This window comes from Pelobates fuscus, chromosome 2, assembly GCF_036172605.1.
Source record: "Pelobates fuscus isolate aPelFus1 chromosome 2, aPelFus1.pri, whole genome shotgun sequence".
NCBI classification, from domain to species: domain Eukaryota; kingdom Metazoa; phylum Chordata; class Amphibia; order Anura; family Pelobatidae; genus Pelobates; species Pelobates fuscus.
Genome location: NC_086318.1, coordinates 355,288,913 through 355,304,157, shown reverse-complemented (window position 1 = coordinate 355,304,157; position 15,245 = coordinate 355,288,913). Strand labels below are relative to the sequence as shown.

General features: G+C 42.8%; 18 non-coding genes across 18 annotated transcripts; all 18 read left to right on the top strand.

Moving 5' to 3' along the window:
* The first annotated feature begins 153 nt into the window (after nt 1–153).
* On the top strand, nt 154–294 carry LOC134593762 (U4 spliceosomal RNA). Its single transcript, XR_010090198.1, has one exon. It is a non-coding gene; the product is annotated as a U4 spliceosomal RNA (small nuclear RNA).
* Nucleotides 295–765: 471 nt separating this feature from the next.
* LOC134590639 (U1 spliceosomal RNA) lies at nt 766–932 on the top strand. The gene has a single exon (XR_010087533.1). It is a non-coding gene; the product is annotated as a U1 spliceosomal RNA (small nuclear RNA).
* An 899-nt stretch (nt 933–1,831) lies between these two features.
* On the top strand, nt 1,832–1,972 carry LOC134592964 (U4 spliceosomal RNA). The gene has a single exon (XR_010089514.1). It is a non-coding gene; the product is annotated as a U4 spliceosomal RNA (small nuclear RNA).
* Nucleotides 1,973–2,442: 470 nt separating this feature from the next.
* LOC134591476 (U1 spliceosomal RNA) lies at nt 2,443–2,609 on the top strand. The gene has a single exon (XR_010088250.1). It is a non-coding gene; the product is annotated as a U1 spliceosomal RNA (small nuclear RNA).
* Nucleotides 2,610–3,508: 899 nt separating this feature from the next.
* On the top strand, nt 3,509–3,649 carry LOC134593626 (U4 spliceosomal RNA). The gene has a single exon (XR_010090082.1). It is a non-coding gene; the product is annotated as a U4 spliceosomal RNA (small nuclear RNA).
* A 471-nt stretch (nt 3,650–4,120) lies between these two features.
* On the top strand, nt 4,121–4,287 carry LOC134591343 (U1 spliceosomal RNA). Its single transcript, XR_010088135.1, has one exon. It is a non-coding gene; the product is annotated as a U1 spliceosomal RNA (small nuclear RNA).
* Nucleotides 4,288–5,186: 899 nt separating this feature from the next.
* Nucleotides 5,187–5,327, top strand: LOC134591989 (U4 spliceosomal RNA). Its single transcript, XR_010088679.1, has one exon. It is a non-coding gene; the product is annotated as a U4 spliceosomal RNA (small nuclear RNA).
* A 471-nt stretch (nt 5,328–5,798) lies between these two features.
* Nucleotides 5,799–5,965, top strand: LOC134590096 (U1 spliceosomal RNA). Its single transcript, XR_010087071.1, has one exon. It is a non-coding gene; the product is annotated as a U1 spliceosomal RNA (small nuclear RNA).
* Nucleotides 5,966–6,864: 899 nt separating this feature from the next.
* On the top strand, nt 6,865–7,005 carry LOC134592549 (U4 spliceosomal RNA). Its single transcript, XR_010089160.1, has one exon. It is a non-coding gene; the product is annotated as a U4 spliceosomal RNA (small nuclear RNA).
* Nucleotides 7,006–7,475: 470 nt separating this feature from the next.
* Nucleotides 7,476–7,642, top strand: LOC134591112 (U1 spliceosomal RNA). The gene has a single exon (XR_010087937.1). It is a non-coding gene; the product is annotated as a U1 spliceosomal RNA (small nuclear RNA).
* An 898-nt stretch (nt 7,643–8,540) lies between these two features.
* Nucleotides 8,541–8,681, top strand: LOC134591967 (U4 spliceosomal RNA). The gene has a single exon (XR_010088660.1). It is a non-coding gene; the product is annotated as a U4 spliceosomal RNA (small nuclear RNA).
* A 471-nt stretch (nt 8,682–9,152) lies between these two features.
* LOC134590095 (U1 spliceosomal RNA) lies at nt 9,153–9,319 on the top strand. The gene has a single exon (XR_010087070.1). It is a non-coding gene; the product is annotated as a U1 spliceosomal RNA (small nuclear RNA).
* An 899-nt stretch (nt 9,320–10,218) lies between these two features.
* On the top strand, nt 10,219–10,359 carry LOC134592548 (U4 spliceosomal RNA). Its single transcript, XR_010089159.1, has one exon. It is a non-coding gene; the product is annotated as a U4 spliceosomal RNA (small nuclear RNA).
* Nucleotides 10,360–10,829: 470 nt separating this feature from the next.
* LOC134591111 (U1 spliceosomal RNA) lies at nt 10,830–10,996 on the top strand. The gene has a single exon (XR_010087936.1). It is a non-coding gene; the product is annotated as a U1 spliceosomal RNA (small nuclear RNA).
* An 899-nt stretch (nt 10,997–11,895) lies between these two features.
* On the top strand, nt 11,896–12,036 carry LOC134591966 (U4 spliceosomal RNA). Its single transcript, XR_010088659.1, has one exon. It is a non-coding gene; the product is annotated as a U4 spliceosomal RNA (small nuclear RNA).
* A 471-nt stretch (nt 12,037–12,507) lies between these two features.
* LOC134590094 (U1 spliceosomal RNA) lies at nt 12,508–12,674 on the top strand. The gene has a single exon (XR_010087069.1). It is a non-coding gene; the product is annotated as a U1 spliceosomal RNA (small nuclear RNA).
* Nucleotides 12,675–13,573: 899 nt separating this feature from the next.
* Nucleotides 13,574–13,714, top strand: LOC134592546 (U4 spliceosomal RNA). Its single transcript, XR_010089158.1, has one exon. It is a non-coding gene; the product is annotated as a U4 spliceosomal RNA (small nuclear RNA).
* A 470-nt stretch (nt 13,715–14,184) lies between these two features.
* LOC134591110 (U1 spliceosomal RNA) lies at nt 14,185–14,351 on the top strand. The gene has a single exon (XR_010087935.1). It is a non-coding gene; the product is annotated as a U1 spliceosomal RNA (small nuclear RNA).
* The last annotated feature ends 894 nt before the right edge of the window (nt 14,352–15,245 follow it).

Here is a 15,245-nt window from a genome sequence, read left to right as displayed (position 1 = left end):
GGGTTTAAGCTTCCCTGTAGGAGGAATCGGGCCTAATTAGAATATTGCCTCCCACAATCCTTTGCAATGGCTTATGGTCATGAACTTTTTCTCACCGCTGTCTTAAAGTGTCCTTACGTGGTCGCTCTTAAAAGCTGGCCCACTTGAACAGCTAGCTTTGCGCAGTGGCAGTATCGTAGACCATGAGGTCAATCCGAGGCGTGATTATTGCTAATTGAAAACTTTACCCAATACCCCGCCATGATGACTTGAAATACAGTCAGCATTGGCAATTTTTGACAGGCTCTAAGGAGACTGAAAGATTGGTTTAATAAAAGTTTAAGGCGCCCCATGTCTAGGGCGTGTCTTACGTGACTCCCGTTTCTTCCTGAGCTCTGTTGCACCATTCTTTTCGCTGGCTTCTTAGCATTTCCCTTTTACCTTTCTCTCCCACTGAATTCACTTGTTTCCGGCAGCACACTATTCTCACTACATGCTACGAATTCCCATCCTTCGGCTCATTGGCCTAGCATTTGCCTTTATGCAAATTGCTCCTTCGCACCCTGAATCCAGCTCAATTATTCACACCTAACCACCTGAAGGCACTAAAATTACTGGTAGCTAAGGAAAACAACGATCAGCCACGAGGTTTGGTAATCTTTTGTAGCCTTCTATCATTTGGATTATTTATTTGCTTTTTTTTTTTTTTAACTTGCTTTATTATTTCACCACAGCCTAAAGGAAAGGCTTCCCAGCGGGCGTGCCTTTGAATGTACCCGTCATGTCATACTTACCTGGTAGGGGAGCAATAGCCATGATCCCTAAGGTGGCTCTCCCAGAGTGAGGCTGGTTCATTGCACTCCGTACCAGTTGACCTCTGCGATTTCCTCAAATGTGGGAAACTCGACTGCATAATTTATGGTAGTGGGGGACTGCGTTCGCGCTTTCCCCTGTGTTTGCTTGTTTGACAAAAATAGAGAACTTCACCAATTCTGATGAAGGATAATTTCAGCCACGGCACCCGTCTTCTTTGGCTCTTACTTTCCACATCAAGCAGGCAGCGACAATCATTTCCTAGGCTTGATCATTTTTATTATCTATGTTTTCTGGAGACCAGTTTTAAGCCAGAATTTCACTTTTTATTTTAACTTTTCAGCTTTTTTTTCATCATTTTTTTATCCTGACTTCTTTTGATTTATTGTATGCTTCAATGCAATGGAAGAAATAAAGAATTGGAGACCTATATTACGTCTTCCAACAGAACGTAACGTTTGATTGAATTTCTGGGAAAAAAAGATTTTCTGGATCAAGGCAGTGAATTGCCGCTTGAGACAATCAGACCAAACCTTAGGAATAGCTGGGTGGTCGCTAGCACTTACTAATGAACACCATGGAATTTTGAAAAAGCCACCACAAATGTTCTTTCAGCCCTGTTGAGTGTGGATGAAGAGAAGACAGGTGCTAGGCAAGGGTCATTCCTATCGATGGAGTCATGAAATGTGTGACTTTGGGGACGAACGTAGACCAGCGGATTGTGTACTCTGCCTAATGGCTGCTGTAGTAGAATCTTGGCAAAACTGTTTCCAAAGAGAGAAAAAAAATTGTACAAGGTTTGCTGCAAGATATGGTTGCCCTCACTCTCTGTTATAGGTTTGGAACCATTCCAAGATGCCATATAAGAAGACCGAGGAATTTGTTGGGGTTTAAGCTTCCCTGTAGGAGGAAGCGGGCCTAATTAGAATATTGCCTCCCATAATCCTTTGCAATGGCTTATGGTCATGAACTTTTTCTCACCGCTGTCTTAAAGTGTCCTTACGTGGTAGCTCTTAAAAGCTGGCCCACTTGAACAGTTAACTTTGCGCAGTGGCAGTATCGTAGCCCATGAGGTCAATCCGAGGCGTGATTATTGCTAATTGAAAACTTTACCCAATACCCCGCCATGATGACTTGAAATACAGTCAGCATTGGCAATTTTTGACAGGCTCTAAGGAGACTGAAAGATTGGTTTAAAAAAAGTTTATGGCGCCCCATGTCTAGGGCGTGTCTTACGTGACTCCCGTTTCTTCCTGAGCTCTGTTGCACCATTCCTTCCGCTGGCTTCCTTGCATTTCCCTTTTACCTTTCTCTCCCACTGAATCCACTTGTTTCCGGCAGCACACTATTCTCACTACATGCTACGAATTCCCATCCTTCGGCTCATTGGCCTAACATTTGCCTTTATGCTAATTGCTCCTTCGCACCCTGAATCCAGCTCAATTATTCACACCTAACCACCTGAAGGCACTAAAATTACTGGTAGCTAAGGAAAACAACGATCAGCCACGAGGTTTGGTAATCTTTTGTAGCCTTCTATCATTTGGATTATTTATTTGCTCTTCTTTTTTTTAACTTGCTTTATTATTTCACCACAGCCTAAAGGAAAGGCTTCCCAGCAGGCGTGCCTTTGAATGTACCCGTCATGTCATACTTACCTGGAAGGGGAGCAATAGCCATGATCCCTAAGGTGGCTCTCCCAGAGTGAGGCTGGTTCATTGCACTCCGTACCAGTTGACCTCTGCGATTTCCTCAAATGTGGGAATCTCGACTGCATAATTTATGGTAGTGGGGGACTGTGTTCGCGCTTTCCCCTGTGTTTGCTTGTTTGACAAAAATAGAGAACTTCACCAATTCTGATGAAGGATAATTTCAGCCACGGCACCCGTCTTCTTTGGCTCTTACTTTCCACATCAAGCAGGCAGCGACAATCATTTCCTAGGCTTGATCATTTTTATTATCTATGTTTTCTGGAGACCAGTTTTAAGCCAGAATTTCACTTTTTATTTTAACTTTTCAGCTTTTTTTTCATCATTTTTTTATCCTGACTTCTTTTGATTTATTGTATGCTTCAATGCAATGGAAGAAATAAAGAATTGGAGACCTATATTACGTCTTCCAACAGAACGTAACGTTTGATTGAATTTCTGGGAAAAAAAGATTTTCTGGATCAAGGCAGTGAATTGCCGCTTGAGACAATCAGACCAAACCTTAGGAATAGCTGGGTGGTCGCTAGCACTTACTAATGAACACCATGGAATTTTGAAAAAGCCACCACAAATGTTCTTTCAGCCCTGTTGAGTGTGGATGAAGAGAAGACAGGTGCTAGGCAAGGGTCATTCATATCGATGGAGTCATGAAATGTGTGACTTTGGGGACGAACGTAGACCAGCGGATTGTGTACTCTGCCTAATGGCTGCTGTAGTAGAATCTTGGCAAAACTGTTTCCAAAGAGAGAAAAAAAATTGTACAAGGTTTGCTGCAAGATATGGTTGCCCTCACTCTCTGTTATAGGTTTGGAACCATTCCAAGATGCCATATAAGAAGACCGAGGAATTTGTTGGGGTTTAAGCTTCCCTGTAGGAGGAAGCGGGCCTAATTAGAATATTGCCTCCCACAATCCTTTGCAATGGCTTATGGTCATGAACTTTTTCTCACCGCTGTCTTAAAGTGTCCTTACGTGGTAGCTCTTAAAAGCTGGCCCACTTGAACAGCTAGCTTTGCGCAGTGGCAGTATCGTAGCCCATGAGGTCAATCCGAGGCGTGAATATTGCTAATTGAAAACTTTACCCAATACCCCGCCATGATGACTTGAAATACAGTCAGCATTGGCAATTTTTGACAGGCTCTAAGGAGACTGAAAGATTGGTTTAATAAAAGTTTAAGGCGCCCCATGTCTAGGGCGTGTCTTACGTGACTCCCGTTTCTTCCTGAGCTCTGTTGCACCATTCCTTCCGCTGGCTTCTTAGCATTTCCCTTTTACCTTTCTCTCCCACTGAATTCACTTGTTTCCGGCAGCACACTATTCTCACTACATGCTACGAATTCCCATCCTTCGGCTCATTGGCCTAGCATTTGCCTTTATGCAAATTGCTCCTTCGCACCCTGAATCCAGCTCAATTATTCACACCTAACCACCTGAAGGCACTAAAATTACTGGTAGCTAAGGAAAACAACGATCAGCCACGAGGTTTGGTAATCTTTTGTAGCCTTCTATCATTTGGATTATTTATTTGCTTTTTTTTTTTTTTAACTTGCTTTATTATTTCACCACAGCCTAAAGGAAAGGCTTCCCAGCGGGCGTGCCTTTGAATGTACCCGTCATGTCATACTTACCTGGCAGGGGAGCAATAGCCATGATCCCTAAGGTGGCTCTCCCAGAGTGAGGCTGGTTCATTGCATTCCGTACCAGTTGACCTCTGTGATTTCTTCAAATGTGGGAAACTCGACTGCATAATTTATGGTAGTGGGGGACTGCGTTCGCGCTTTCCCCTGTGTTTGCTTGTTTGACAAAAATAGAGAACTTCACCAATTCTGACGAAGGATAATTTCAGCCACGGCACCCGTCTTCTTTGGCTCTTACTTTCCACATCAAGCAGGCAGCGACAATCATTTCCTAGGCTTGATCATTTTTATTATCTATGTTTTCTGGAGACCAGTTTTAAGCCAGAATTTCACTTTTTATTTTAACTTTTCAGCTTTTTTTTCATCATTTTTTTATCCTGACTTCTTTTGATTTATTGTATGCTTCAATGCAATGGAAGAAATAAAGAATTGGAGACCTATATTACGTCTTCCAACAGAACGTAACGTTTGATTGAATTTCTGGGAAAAAAAGATTTTCTGGATCAAGGCAGTGAATTGCCGCTTGAGACAATCAGACCAAACCTTAGGAATAGCTGGGTGGTCGCTAGCACTTACTAATGAACACCATGGAATTTTGAAAAAGCCACCACAAATGTTCTTTCAGCCCTGTTGAGTGTGGATGAAGAGAAGACAGGTGCTAGGCAAGGGTCATTCCTATCGATGGAGTCATGAAATGTGTGACTTTGGGGACGAACGTAGACCAGCGGATTGTGTACTCTGCCTAATGGCTGCTGTAGTAGAATCTTGGCAAAACTGTTTCCAAAGAGAGAAAAAAAATTGTACAAGGTTTGCTGCAAGATATGGTTGCCCTCACTCTCTGTTATAGGTTTGGAACCATTCCAAGATGCCATATAAGAAGACCGAGGAATTTGTTGGGGTTTAAGCTTCCCTGTAGGAGGAAGCGGGCCTAATTAGAATATTGCCTCCCACAATCCTTTGCAATGGCTTATGGTCATGAACTTTTTCTCACCGCTGTCTTAAAGTGTCCTTACGTGGTAGCTCTTAAAAGCTGGCCCACTTGAACAGTTAACTTTGCGCAGTGGCAGTATCGTAGCCCATGAGGTCAATCCGAGGCATGATTATTGCTAATTGAAAACTTTACCCAATACCCCGCCATGATGACTTGAAATACAGTCAGCATTGGCAATTTTTGACAGGCTCTAAGGAGACTGAAAGATTGGTTTAAAAAAGTTTATGGCGCCCCATGTCTAGGGCGTGTCTTACGTGACTCCCGTTTCTTCCTGAGCTCTGTTGCACCATTCCTTCCGCTGGCTTCTTAGCATTTCCCTTTTACCTTTCTCTCCCACTGAATCCACTTGTTTCCGGCAGCACACTATTCTCACTCCATGCTACGAATTCCCATCCTTCGGCTCATTGGTCTAGCATTTGCCTTTATGCAAATTGCTCCTTCGCACCCTGAATCCAGCTCAATTATTCACACCTAACCACCTGAAGGCACTAAAATTACTGGTAGCTAAGGAAAACAACGATCAGCCACGAGGTTTGGTAATCTTTTGTAGCCTTCTATCATTTGGATTATTTATTTGCTTTTTTTTTTTTTTTAACTTGCTTTATTATTTCACCACAGCCTAAAGGAAAGGCTTCCCAGCGGGCGTGCCTTTGAATGTACCCATCTTGTCATACTTACCTGGCAGGGGAGCAATAGCCATGATCCCTAAGGTGGCTCTCCCAGAGTGAGGCTGGTTCATTGCACTCCGTACCAGTTGACCTCTGCGATTTCCTCAAATGTGGGAAACTCGACTGCATAATTTATGGTAGTGGGGGACTGCGTTCGCGCTTTCCCCTGTGTTTGCTTGTTTGACAAAAATAGAGAACTTCACCAATTCTGACGAAGGATAATTTCAGCCACGGCACCCGTCTTCTTTGGCTCTTACTTTCCACATCAAGCAGGCAGCGACAATCATTTCCTAGGCTTGATCATTTTTATTATCTATGTTTTCTGGAGACCAGTTTTAAGCCAGAATTTCACTTTTTATTTTAACTTTTCAGCTTTTTTTTCATCATTTTTTTATCCTGACTTCTTTTGATTTATTGTATGCTTCAATGCAATGGAAGAAATAAAGAATTGGAGACCTATATTACGTCTTCCAACAGAACGTAACGTTTGATTGAATTTCTGGGAAAAAAAGATTTTCTGGATCAAGGCAGTGAATTGCCGCTTGAGACAATCAGACCAAACCTTAGGAATAGCTGGGTGGTCGCTAGCACTTACTAATGAACACCATGGAATTTTGAAAAAGCCACCACAAATGTTCTTTCAGCCCTGTTGAGTGTGGATGAAGAGAAGACAGGTGCTAGGCAAGGGTCATTCCTATCGATGGAGTCATGAAATGTGTGACTTTGGGGACGAACGTAGACCAGCGGATTGTGTACTCTGCCTAATGGCTGCTGTAGTAGAATCTTGGCAAAACTGTTTCCAAAGAGAGAAAAAAAATTGTACAAGGTTTGCTGCAAGATATGGTTGCCCTCACTCTCTGTTATAGGTTTGGAACCATTCCAAGATGCCATATAAGAAGACCGAGGAATTTGTTGGGGTTTAAGCTTCCCTGTAGGAGGAAGCGGGCCTAATTAGAATATTGCCTCCCATAATCCTTTGCAATGGCTTATGGTCATGAACTTTTTCTCACCGCTGTCTTAAAGTGTCCTTACGTGGTAGCTCTTAAAAGCTGGCCCACTTGAACAGCTAGCTTTGCGCAGTGGCAGTATCGTAGCCCATGAGGTCAATCCGAGGCGTGATTATTGCTAATTGAAAACTTTACCCAATACCCCGCCATGATGACTTGAAATACAGTCAGCATTGGCAATTTTTGACAGGCTCTAAGGAGACTGAAAGATTGGTTTAATAAAAGTTTATGGCGCCCCATGTCTAGGGCGTGTCTTACGTGACTCCCGTTTCTTCCTGAGCTCTGTTGCACCATTCCTTCCGCTGGCTTCTTAGCATTTCTCTTTTACCTTTCTCTCCCACTGAATTCACTTGTTTCCGGCAGCACACTATTCTCACTACATGCTACGAATTCCCATCCTTCGGCTCATTGGCCTAGCATTTGCCTTTATGCAAATTGCTCCTTCGCACCCTGAATCCAGCTCAATTATTCACACCTAACCACCTGAAGGCACTAAAATTACTGGTAGCTAAGGAAAACAACGATCAGCCACGAGGTTTGGTAATCTTTTGTAGCCTTCTATCATTTGGATTATTTATTTGCTTTTTTTTTTTTTAACTTGCTTTATTATTTCACCACAGCCTAAAGGAAAGGCTTCCCAGCGGGCGTGCCTTTGAATGTACCCGTCATGTCATACTTACCTGGTAGGGGAGCAATAGCCATGATCCCTAAGGTGGCTCTCCCAGAGTGAGGCTGGTTCATTGCACTCCGTACCAGTTGACCTCTGCGATTTCCTCAAATGTGGGAAACTCGACTGCATAATTTATGGTAGTGGGGGACTGCGTTCGCGCTTTCCTCTGTGTTTGCTTGTTTGACAAAAATAGAGAACTTCACCAATTCTGATGAAGGATAATTTCAGCCACGGCACCCTTCTTCTTTGGCTCTTACTTTCCACATCAAGCAGGCAGCGACAATCATTCCTAGGCTTGATCATTTTTATTATCTATGTTTTCTGGAGACCAGTTTTAAGCCAGAATTTCACTTTTTATTTTAACTTTTCAGCTTTTTTTTCATCATTTTTTTATCCTGACTTCTTTTGATTTATTGTATGCTTCAATGCAATGGAAGAAATAAAGAATTGGAGACCTATATTACGTCTTCCAACAGAACGTAACGTTTGATTGAATTTCTGGGAAAAAAAGATTTTCTGGATCAAGGCAGTGAATTGCCGCTTGAGACAATCAGACCAAACCTTAGGAATAGCTGGGTGGTCGCTAGCACTTACTAATGAACACCATGGAATTTTGAAAAAGCCACCACAAATGTTCTTTCAGCCCTGTTGAGTGTGGATGAAGAGAAGACAGGTGCTAGGCAAGGGTCATTCCTATCGATGGAGTCATGAAATGTGTGACTTTGGGGACGAACGTAGACCAGCGGATTGTGTACTCTGCCTAATGGCTGCTGTAGTAGAATCTTGGCAAAACTGTTTCCAAAGAGAGAAAAAAAATTGTACAAGGTTTGCTGCAAGATATGGTTGCCCTCACTCTCTGTTATAGGTTTGGAACCATTCCAAGATGCCATATAAGAAGACCGAGGAATTTGTTGGGGTTTAAGCTTCCCTGTAGGAGGAAGCGGGCCTAATTAGAATATTGCCTCCCACAATCCTTTGCAATGGCTTATGGTCATGAACTTTTTCTCACCGCTGTCTTAAAGTGTCCTTACGTGGTAGCTCTTAAAAGCTGGCCCACTTGAACAGTTAACTTTGCGCAGTGGCAGTATCGTAGCCCATGAGGTCTATCCGAGGCATGATTATTGCTAATTGAAAACTTTACCCAATACCCCGCCATGATGACTTGAAATACAGTCAGCATTGGCAATTTTTGACAGGCTCTAAGGAGACTGAAAGATTGGTTTAAAAAAGTTTATGGCGCCCCATGTCTAGGGCGTGTCTTACGTGACTCCCGTTTCTTCCTGAGCTCTGTTGCACCATTCCTTCCGCTGGCTTCTTAGCATTTCCCTTTTACCTTTCTCTCCCACTGAATCCACTTGTTTCCGGCAGCACACTATTCTCACTCCATGCTACGAATTCCCATCCTTCGGCTCATTGGTCTAGCATTTGCCTTTATGCAAATTGCTCCTTCGCACCCTGAATCCAGCTCAATTATTCACACCTAACCACCTGAAGGCACTAAAATTACTGGTAGCTAAGGAAAACAACGATCAGCCACGAGGTTTGGTAATCTTTTGTAGCCTTCTATCATTTGGATTATTTATTTGCTTTTTTTTTTTTTTTAACTTGCTTTATTATTTCACCACAGCCTAAAGGAAAGGCTTCCCAGCGGGCGTGCCTTTGAATGTACCCATCTTGTCATACTTACCTGGCAGGGGAGCAATAGCCATGATCCCTAAGGTGGCTCTCCCAGAGTGAGGCTGGTTCATTGCACTCCGTACCAGTTGACCTCTGCGATTTCCTCAAATGTGGGAAACTCGACTGCATAATTTATGGTAGTGGGGGACTGCGTTCGCGCTTTCCCCTGTGTTTGCTTGTTTGACAAAAATAGAGAACTTCACCAATTCTGACGAAGGATAATTTCAGCCACGGCACCCGTCTTCTTTGGCTCTTACTTTCCACATCAAGCAGGCAGCGACAATCATTTCCTAGGCTTGATCATTTTTATTATCTATGTTTTCTGGAGACCAGTTTTAAGCCAGAATTTCACTTTTTATTTTAACTTTTCAGCTTTTTTTTCATCATTTTTTTATCCTGACTTCTTTTGATTTATTGTATGCTTCAATGCAATGGAAGAAATAAAGAATTGGAGACCTATATTACGTCTTCCAACAGAACGTAACGTTTGATTGAATTTCTGGGAAAAAAAGATTTTCTGGATCAAGGCAGTGAATTGCCGCTTGAGACAATCAGACCAAACCTTAGGAATAGCTGGGTGGTCGCTAGCACTTACTAATGAACACCATGGAATTTTGAAAAAGCCACCACAAATGTTCTTTCAGCCCTGTTGAGTGTGGATGAAGAGAAGACAGGTGCTAGGCAAGGGTCATTCCTATCGATGGAGTCATGAAATGTGTGACTTTGGGGACGAACGTAGACCAGCGGATTGTGTACTCTGCCTAATGGCTGCTGTAGTAGAATCTTGGCAAAACTGTTTCCAAAGAGAGAAAAAAAATTGTACAAGGTTTGCTGCAAGATATGGTTGCCCTCACTCTCTGTTATAGGTTTGGAACCATTCCAAGATGCCATATAAGAAGACCGAGGAATTTGTTGGGGTTTAAGCTTCCCTGTAGGAGGAAGCGGGCCTAATTAGAATATTGCCTCCCATAATCCTTTGCAATGGCTTATGGTCATGAACTTTTTCTCACCGCTGTCTTAAAGTGTCCTTACGTGGTAGCTCTTAAAAGCTGGCCCACTTGAACAGCTAGCTTTGCGCAGTGGCAGTATCGTAGCCCATGAGGTCAATCCGAGGCGTGATTATTGCTAATTGAAAACTTTACCCAATACCCCGCCATGATGACTTGAAATACAGTCAGCATTGGCAATTTTTGACAGGCTCTAAGGAGACTGAAAGATTGGTTTAATAAAAGTTTATGGCGCCCCATGTCTAGGGCGTGTCTTACGTGACTCCCGTTTCTTCCTGAGCTCTGTTGCACCATTCCTTCCGCTGGCTTCTTAGCATTTCTCTTTTACCTTTCTCTCCCACTGAATTCACTTGTTTCCGGCAGCACACTATTCTCACTACATGCTACGAATTCCCATCCTTCGGCTCATTGGCCTAGCATTTGCCTTTATGCAAATTGCTCCTTCGCACCCTGAATCCAGCTCAATTATTCACACCTAACCACCTGAAGGCACTAAAATTACTGGTAGCTAAGGAAAACAACGATCAGCCACGAGGTTTGGTAATCTTTTGTAGCCTTCTATCATTTGGATTATTTATTTGCTTTTTTTTTTTTTAACTTGCTTTATTATTTCACCACAGCCTAAAGGAAAGGCTTCCCAGCGGGCGTGCCTTTGAATGTACCCGTCATGTCATACTTACCTGGTAGGGGAGCAATAGCCATGATCCCTAAGGTGGCTCTCCCAGAGTGAGGCTGGTTCATTGCACTCCGTACCAGTTGACCTCTGCGATTTCCTCAAATGTGGGAAACTCGACTGCATAATTTATGGTAGTGGGGGACTGCGTTCGCGCTTTCCTCTGTGTTTGCTTGTTTGACAAAAATAGAGAACTTCACCAATTCTGATGAAGGATAATTTCAGCCACGGCACCCTTCTTCTTTGGCTCTTACTTTCCACATCAAGCAGGCAGCGACAATCATTTCCTAGGCTTGATCATTTTTATTATCTATGTTTTCTGGAGACCAGTTTTAAGCCAGAATTTCACTTTTTATTTTAACTTTTCAGCTTTTTTTTCATCATTTTTTTATCCTGACTTCTTTTGATTTATTGTATGCTTCAATGCAATGGAAGAAATAAAGAATTGGAGACCTATATTACGTCTTCCAACAGAACGTAACGTTTGATTGAATTTCTGGGAAAAAAAGATTTTCTGGATCAAGGCAGTGAATTGCCGCTTGAGACAATCAGACCAAACCTTAGGAATAGCTGGGTGGTCGCTAGCACTTACTAATGAACACCATGGAATTTTGAAAAAGCCACCACAAATGTTCTTTCAGCCCTGTTGAGTGTGGATGAAGAGAAGACAGGTGCTAGGCAAGGGTCATTCCTATCGATGGAGTCATGAAATGTGTGACTTTGGGGACGAACGTAGACCAGCGGATTGTGTACTCTGCCTAATGGCTGCTGTAGTAGAATCTTGGCAAAACTGTTTCCAAAGAGAGAAAAAAAATTGTACAAGGTTTGCTGCAAGATATGGTTGCCCTCACTCTCTGTTATAGGTTTGGAACCATTCCAAGATGCCATATAAGAAGACCGAGGAATTTGTTGGGGTTTAAGCTTCCCTGTAGGAGGAAGCGGGCCTAATTAGAATATTGCCTCCCACAATCCTTTGCAATGGCTTATGGTCATGAACTTTTTCTCACCGCTGTCTTAAAGTGTCCTTACGTGGTAGCTCTTAAAAGCTGGCCCACTTGAACAGTTAACTTTGCGCAGTGGCAGTATCGTAGCCCATGAGGTCTATCCGAGGCATGATTATTGCTAATTGAAAACTTTACCCAATACCCCGCCATGATGACTTGAAATACAGTCAGCATTGGCAATTTTTGACAGGCTCTAAGGAGACTGAAAGATTGGTTTAAAAAAGTTTATGGCGCCCCATGTCTAGGGCGTGTCTTACGTGACTCCCGTTTCTTCCTGAGCTCTGTTGCACCATTCCTTCCGCTGGCTTCTTAGCATTTCCCTTTTACCTTTCTCTCCCACTGAATCCACTTGTTTCCGGCAGCACACTATTCTCACTCCATGCTACGAATTCCCATCCTTCGGCTCATTGGTCTAGCATTTGCCTTTATGCAAATTGCTCCTTCGCACCCTGAATCCAGCTCAATTATTCACACCTAACCACCTGAAGGCACTAAAATTACTGGTAGCTAAGGAAAACAACGATCAGCCACGAGGTTTGGTAATCTTTTGTAGCCTTCTATCATTTGGATTATTTATTTGCTTTTTTTTTTTTTTTAACTTGCTTTATTATTTCACCACAGCCTAAAGGAAAGGCTTCCCAGCGGGCGTGCCTTTGAATGTACCCATCTTGTCATACTTACCTGGCAGGGGAGCAATAGCCATGATCCCTAAGGTGGCTCTCCCAGAGTGAGGCTGGTTCATTGCACTCCGTACCAGTTGACCTCTGCGATTTCCTCAAATGTGGGAAACTCGACTGCATAATTTATGGTAGTGGGGGACTGCGTTCGCGCTTTCCCCTGTGTTTGCTTGTTTGACAAAAATAGAGAACTTCACCAATTCTGACGAAGGATAATTTCAGCCACGGCACCCGTCTTCTTTGGCTCTTACTTTCCACATCAAGCAGGCAGCGACAATCATTTCCTAGGCTTGATCATTTTTATTATCTATGTTTTCTGGAGACCAGTTTTAAGCCAGAATTTCACTTTTTATTTTAACTTTTCAGCTTTTTTTTCATCATTTTTTTATCCTGACTTCTTTTGATTTATTGTATGCTTCAATGCAATGGAAGAAATAAAGAATTGGAGACCTATATTACGTCTTCCAACAGAACGTAACGTTTGATTGAATTTCTGGGAAAAAAAGATTTTCTGGATCAAGGCAGTGAATTGCCGCTTGAGACAATCAGACCAAACCTTAGGAATAGCTGGGTGGTCGCTAGCACTTACTAATGAACACCATGGAATTTTGAAAAAGCCACCACAAATGTTCTTTCAGCCCTGTTGAGTGTGGATGAAGAGAAGACAGGTGCTAGGCAAGGGTCATTCCTATCGATGGAGTCATGAAATGTGTGACTTTGGGGACGAACGTAGACCAGCGGATTGTGTACTCTGCCTAATGGCTGCTGTAGTAGAATCTTGGCAAAACTGTTTCCAAAGAGAGAAAAAAAATTGTACAAGGTTTGCTGCAAGATATGGTTGCCCTCACTCTCTGTTATAGGTTTGGAACCATTCCAAGATGCCATATAAGAAGACCGAGGAATTTGTTGGGGTTTAAGCTTCCCTGTAGGAGGAAGCGGGCCTAATTAGAATATTGCCTCCCATAATCCTTTGCAATGGCTTATGGTCATGAACTTTTTCTCACCGCTGTCTTAAAGTGTCCTTACGTGGTAGCTCTTAAAAGCTGGCCCACTTGAACAGCTAGCTTTGCGCAGTGGCAGTATCGTAGCCCATGAGGTCAATCCGAGGCGTGATTATTGCTAATTGAAAACTTTACCCAATACCCCGCCATGATGACTTGAAATACAGTCAGCATTGGCAATTTTTGACAGGCTCTAAGGAGACTGAAAGATTGGTTTAATAAAAGTTTATGGCGCCCCATGTCTAGGGCGTGTCTTACGTGACTCCCGTTTCTTCCTGAGCTCTGTTGCACCATTCCTTCCGCTGGCTTCTTAGCATTTCTCTTTTACCTTTCTCTCCCACTGAATTCACTTGTTTCCGGCAGCACACTATTCTCACTACATGCTACGAATTCCCATCCTTCGGCTCATTGGCCTAGCATTTGCCTTTATGCAAATTGCTCCTTCGCACCCTGAATCCAGCTCAATTATTCACACCTAACCACCTGAAGGCACTAAAATTACTGGTAGCTAAGGAAAACAACGATCAGCCACGAGGTTTGGTAATCTTTTGTAGCCTTCTATCATTTGGATTATTTATTTGCTTTTTTTTTTTTTAACTTGCTTTATTATTTCACCACAGCCTAAAGGAAAGGCTTCCCAGCGGGCGTGCCTTTGAATGTACCCGTCATGTCATACTTACCTGGTAGGGGAGCAATAGCCATGATCCCTAAGGTGGCTCTCCCAGAGTGAGGCTGGTTCATTGCACTCCGTACCAGTTGACCTCTGCGATTTCCTCAAATGTGGGAAACTCGACTGCATAATTTATGGTAGTGGGGGACTGCGTTCGCGCTTTCCTCTGTGTTTGCTTGTTTGACAAAAATAGAGAACTTCACCAATTCTGATGAAGGATAATTTCAGCCACGGCACCCTTCTTCTTTGGCTCTTACTTTCCACATCAAGCAGGCAGCGACAATCATTTCCTAGGCTTGATCATTTTTATTATCTATGTTTTCTGGAGACCAGTTTTAAGCCAGAATTTCACTTTTTATTTTAACTTTTCAGCTTTTTTTTCATCATTTTTTTATCCTGACTTCTTTTGATTTATTGTATGCTTCAATGCAATGGAAGAAATAAAGAATTGGAGACCTATATTACGTCTTCCAACAGAACGTAACGTTTGATTGAATTTCTGGGAAAAAAAGATTTTCTGGATCAAGGCAGTGAATTGCCGCTTGAGACAATCAGACCAAACCTTAGGAATAGCTGGGTGGTCGCTAGCACTTACTAATGAACACCATGGAATTTTGAAAAAGCCACCACAAATGTTCTTTCAGCCCTGTTGAGTGTGGATGAAGAGAAGACAGGTGCTAGGCAAGGGTCATTCCTATCGATGGAGTCATGAAATGTGTGACTTTGGGGACGAACGTAGACCAGCGGATTGTGTACTCTGCCTAATGGCTGCTGTAGTAGAATCTTGGCAAAACTGTTTCCAAAGAGAGAAAAAAAATTGTACAAGGTTTGCTGCAAGATATGGTTGCTCTCACTCTCTGTTATAGGTTTGGAACCATTCCAAGATGCCATATAAGAAGACCGAGGAATTTGTTGGGGTTTAAGCTTCCCTGTAGGAGGAAGCGGGCCTAATTAGAATATTGCCTCCCATAATCCTTTGCAATGGCTTATGGTCATGAACTTTTTCTCACCGCTGTCTTAAAGTGTCCTTACGTGGTAGCTCTTAAAAGCTGGCCCACTTGAA